Raw genomic sequence first — 5,880 nt, 5'->3', positions numbered from 1 at the left:
TGGCTGTGAGGATCCATTTGTGTTGGGCAGAGGGTGGGTGAATTTCACCAATGAAGTCTAAACCCCATTGTTGAAAAGGTATTTTAGCAGAGATTGGCTTGAGGGGTAAAGGTAAGAGCTTTTTCTTCCCCTCAAAGATTTGGCATTTGTGACAGGAGGTCACATATATTTTTACATCAGCAAACAAGGTAGGCTAGTAGAAACCAGCTCTAAGGATTTTATCTGCAATGGTCTTCTAGTAATGGTGTCCTCCACAGTCACTTGGATGAAACTCTTGTGAAACTTTGTCAGATTATTCTTTTAATAAGCAATTGAGAATAATACCTTCATGATCTCTCAAAAACAAAACATTGTCTAATATACAAAATCTTAAGGATTTCATCTTCAAAAATATGCTTTTAGTCCTAGATAATTCATGAGGAGCTTGTAAATTCAATTAAACATAAATAATATTAGCATACCAAGGTGATTCAAGAAAGACCTGGCTGATTAGTGGAGTTGCCATATACTCTTCATTATCTATTGTTGCAATAAAGTTTATATCCAAGGCCTAATAGTTAGATTCAACCATGATCTTGGCTAAACCTTGGCCCTTAATTAACTTTGTAGGTTTGATTTCTATATCATACTCTAAAATAGTAGCAATCCACTTTCCCCTCTTTCCATCAAGACCATCCTGAGTTAGGATGTCTTTAACTACTGAATTAGGAACTTAGGCTACTATATGAGAATATAAGATGTATACACTAAAATCCTTAATGGCTTTGACCAAAGCCAAGGCTTGTTTTTCCATTATGTTATATTTTATGGGGGGCATCTCTCAGGGATTTGCTAAAGAAAGCAATGGGTTGTTCATAGCCCTGGTCATTTTTCTGTAATAGAACTGCAACTATTTTGTGCTCAGAAGCAAAGGAAAATAATATGAAATCTCTGTCAAATTTAGGACTGATTAATACAGGTGTTTTAGGTAAGGCTAGTTTGATGTCTTCAAAGGATTTTTTAGCCTCAACAGTCCATTTTATGGTGGAGTCCTTTTTCAGCATGTTGTTTAGTGATCTAATTAATTCTACTATATTAGATATAAATCTTCTAAGAAAATTATTTTTCCCTAAGAAAGCTTGTAATTCTCTAATGTTCCTGGGGTGTCTTATTTGTAAGATGGCTTCTATTCTCGTAGGGTCTATTCTTATACCATCTTTTGAAATTATGCGACCTAACAACTTTCCTTCTTCTAACTCAAACAAGGACTTTTTGGGGGTTCAAGGAGATTCCAAACTTCCTGCATTTAATGAAAACTTGCCTTAGATGATCCAAATGTTGATTGTCATATTTTGAAAATACAGTAATATCATCTAGATATATCACAAGGAAATCATGAATTTCTTTTGCAAAGGCTATATCCATAGCCCTCTGGAAAGTGGCTCCTGCATTCATTAGTCCGAAAGGCATTTTCACATACATGAACGTGCCCCAAGGAGTAGTAAAGGTAGTTTTGGGTTGGTCATCTGGATGAACTAAGATTTGATTGTAACTGGAAAACCCATCCAACAATGAGATTCTAGTTCATCCAACTACTCTTTGTAAAATGTAGTCCATTTTGGGAAGAGGGTAATTGTCTTTTAGTGACACTTTATTAAGGTTTCTGAGATCCACACGGAGTCTGATCTCACCAGTTTTCTTTCTAGTTGGCACCAAGTTTGAGACCCAATCAGAAAATCTGATTGGGGCAATTATTTTGGCACAATACATCCTTTGAATTTCTTTTTCAATTGCAGGTAATAAGAGAGGATTAATCCTACTAAGGTTTTGTTTGAAAGGCTTTTGATTTTCTTTAATAGGAACTGTGTGTTGGATGATGTTGGTGTCATAGGATTTAAGGTCCTCATAACTCCAAGCAAAGACATCCCGAAATTCTTTCAATAACTCAATGTATTTCACTTTTTCAGTTGGAAGTAATGATTTTGAAAGTTTGATCAATTTAGGATTTTCATCAGTGCCTATATTACATTCCTCTATATCAGACCTTAATGGTTCCATTTTAGGTTTCCTAGGAACATCATTTGAATCAAATAAATCCTCTAGAGGGGTTAATCCCTTTGGTAAGAAGTTATCCTTGATATTAATTACTTAGGTTTCTTCACTGGTTACTTCATCAATATCCATTAGCTCTAATTTATCTACATCTGATTTGGTAAATTTAGTTGGGTTAAGTCTATCTAGTTCGTCACCTTCTATCTCATTTATTTCTATCTTAGCCTTAGTGTCATGATCTATTGATGTATCAATATCTATATGGTTATTTACAAACTCTTCTTCTGAAAGTAAAAAGTTATTTATCTGTTTATCATTAGAAAATATTTTCCAATTCTTCAAATTATCTAGAATTGCAGGTCTATGCCTAACTTTAGCAGTGTATTGATAGTTAGGTTGGAAGGGTAATTTGCAGGTGCTGGCAAACATTTTTAAACTATGGGCTTGCATGTTATGCTTTCTAGGAATTACTGCAAGCTTTGTTTCTAGGAAAGTGTTAAGTATTTCCACAACAGTATCCCTATAACAACTTAATCTAGGGTCCTTAGTCATATATAGAGCATCAATCTATTTTACAATTAGTTTAGACTCTCCCATGATAGAAACTCTTTTAGCTCCTATATTCCTAACTAACTTAAGACCTAAAATTAATGCTTCATATTCAGCTATATTATTAGTACACTTTAAATTCAATCTATATGCATGTCCTTCTGAGTAATTGTTTTCCAAATTATATATCCACACTCCTGCTCCTGCTCCTAACCTATTGACTGATCCATCAAATTCTAAATGCCATAATATCTCATGATCATAAGTTTCATTATTTGGTGCAACAAACTTTTCATCATTCACAGCAATTTGACCTTTTTTTCATTGAATAGTTCTATAGTCTGATTGGTTTCATTTTGTGTAGAAACTACAATTTCTTTTGATTCTGTATCAGTATTGTCTAAAAGTTTTTCTTGTGTTTGATCAGCATTATACAAGATAAAAGAATCGATATCTGATTGTATGGAGTAGATGGGAAAGTTTTGAGGCCGATCCTTCCTACTTACCATATATTTCATTAAGGTTTATCGGTATAGTTTCTTAGGTTGTCAAAAAAAAAATTGTTGCATATGACATATCTAGTTGTAAAGATCTCTGAAGTTTGGCTCTCCATGATCTGGATAATAGCATGCCATACTTTGGTGGGATGTCAGCAACTACAATATCCATAAGGATTCTTTTGGTAGGATATTGGACTAAAGTAAAATACAAGTCTTTAATCAATCCTAGACACTTTACCTGACTAGAGTCAAATGAGAATAAGTCTTTGTAAGGCCTTGTAATGTCTAGGTTCAATTTCTCCATTACTGATTTGGGCATTAAATTGTGAGAGGTCCCAAAATCCAACATTGCATTGTGTAGAATTTTGTCATGGATACTAAGGCTAATGTAAAAGGGTGGAACTCCTCCTTCTAATGGTTTGCCATTAACATCTGGACCAAATATGAGTTCTGGTTGGTCATCAAACAAGTTAACTGAATCCTCATTTTCAGCAATGTTTAAGGTTTGGTTTATCTGTGATTTATAAGGTTCATTCTTGATTAGTTCTGTTAAAGGAACTGAAATCTTTAGCTTTGCTATCTCTGTTCCCAAATTGAATGGCAAAGAGACTTTTTCTGTTTGAAGGTTTTGAGTTTTTGCAGCAGGGATTTGAGTAGGATTGTCTTCTTTTTCTTTATGGGAATATCCTTATGTGGATTTTCAAATGGAATTGAAGTGGATGGTTGATCAACAGAAGTTTGATCAAAGGTTATATCTACAATTGTGGGGCCAAAAGGATTTGGGTTCTGCCTAGGGAGAATTTGGAGGATATTTGAAACATGGGCTTCTTTTATTTTCTTGGGTAGATTTTGTGTTTTTTTCTTAGTTTGGTTAGGGACATAAGCATTCTTTTTGCTTCTTAGATTATACTTTTTATGAACTTCGAAGATAGCAGAGACATATCCTTGTTTATAATCAAATGATTCCCCAGACTGTACCTGTAATTACTGCAACATATACAGTTCCTTCTCATCTCGGGTTAGAAAAATAGTGTCCTCATCATTTATTCCCATTAGGTTAATTTGTGTATCTTGCTCTGAATCTTCTGGATGGGATGTCTCTGCATAATTTTCTTGAAAAGGAGGCCTTATGTTCTGATCTAGTCCATTTTTCCCAATGTTTTGGTTGTTTCTAAAATTTGGGTTTCTAATTGGAGGTGCTTGTTGGTTATCCCATTAGGGTTTCCTTTCCATGTTAGTTATTCTCTCCATTAGTCTTTCCATGTTTTTGGCTAAGTTATCTATTTTAATATCAGATGGTGAAGTTTCATCCTTTGCAGTTCTCCTTTCATTTCCAACTCTAGCCCTTTTAGCTAACAAATTAGCTTCTACACTAACAGCTACACTTTGCATTTCTTCTAATGTTGGGGGGTTTCTTTCCCTAAGTTGGTATGTCATATCTATGTCAAAACCATCAGGGAACTTTATTAATTCTAAGTTAGGTGGGGGTCTAAGGTTAACTAGGATTGCATTATATATATTATTGAATCTAGTGCAGTAGCCTTGAACAGTTTCATTAGGTCCTCTTCTAATATTCTCATATTCTAAAAGTATTTGTAAGGGATTCTTTTTCTTTTCCCACCTATCAATAAACAACCATTGGAAATTTGCTAGGTCTGCTATGTGCTTGGCAGGAAAGGCTTTAAACCACTTCTTGACATCACCGGTCAAAGTTTGGGCAAAAAGTCTCATTTGGACATCGGCTTCATCTATTTCACGTAGTTCAAAAAAGTCAGACATATTGTTTACATGTTGTTGGGTAGTGTACTGACCAGTAGCATCAAACGAGGGAATCTTACTCTGATAATCTCCAGGCATAACATGAAGTTGGGCAGGTAAAACAAGAGGAGCATATATGTTTTCCATTGATGTAGGTTGGGAGGGGCTAAGATGTGGGGTTAAGGTACTTGGAATTAATGCAGTAGTGGATGAAGAACCAAGACTAGTAGGTGGTGAATGAGTAATGATAGGTTGGTGAGGAAGTGAAGGTATAAATGGTGGTGAAGAATTGACTTCAGAAGGTATTATTGATGAAGTTGAAAGGAATAATGGTGAACTCAAAGTACTGGAGAATTGTTCAGAAAAAAAAGGGGTAGTGGTAGTATTAATGGATGATTGTGGAGATTTCAGAATGTACTCATCAATTGATTTGTTGGCCTGTTGAACTTCAAGGTCTGCAATAAAATCAGGATCTAGAACAGTTTCATCGATTGCACTTTCAGATTTTGTTCTAAATAATGAAAGATCAAATAGCACATCAAAGGGAAGTTCTTCTAAAAATAACCACTCATCAGGACATGAATTAGCTTTAACTAATGGTATTTGACTAACTGAACTTTCTTCTTTTTTATATTTTCTTGAAATCAGGTTGGGATTATCAACTACTAGGGGAGGGTTGGGATCCAGATTAACCCTAGTAAAATGAGTCTTCCTAGAAGCCAGAATTTCATTTTTTTTAAATTGTTTTTGTGAGATTTTTTCAATATAACTTCTAACAAATGACTTTAAGAGGCACAAAATATAGAATTAGAATTTTCTTAAAGCTTTATTAGGACTGAGGAGTTGTTGGTTCGCCACTGGAGTCGCCACCATGTTATCACTTAGAATTTCTCTAGAAGTTATTAGAAGAAAGAAAATGACCAAGGTAACCACAAACCAACTTTTGGGCATAGGCTCTAACCAACCTAAGCTCAGAGAGGGCTCTCTCTATATGATTTAGCTTTGTTTTTTGGGATTTTAGGGTAGTTCTGAAAGTTCAAGG

The sequence above is a fragment of the Pinus tabuliformis genome, chromosome Q (genome assembly GCF_031772625.1).
Source record: "Pinus tabuliformis cultivar Carrire ecotype Pingquan chromosome Q, CPIR1, whole genome shotgun sequence".
In the NCBI taxonomy this organism is placed as follows: Eukaryota; Viridiplantae; Streptophyta; class Pinopsida; order Pinales; family Pinaceae; genus Pinus; species Pinus tabuliformis.
Note: the sequence above shows the minus strand (reverse complement) of the source record.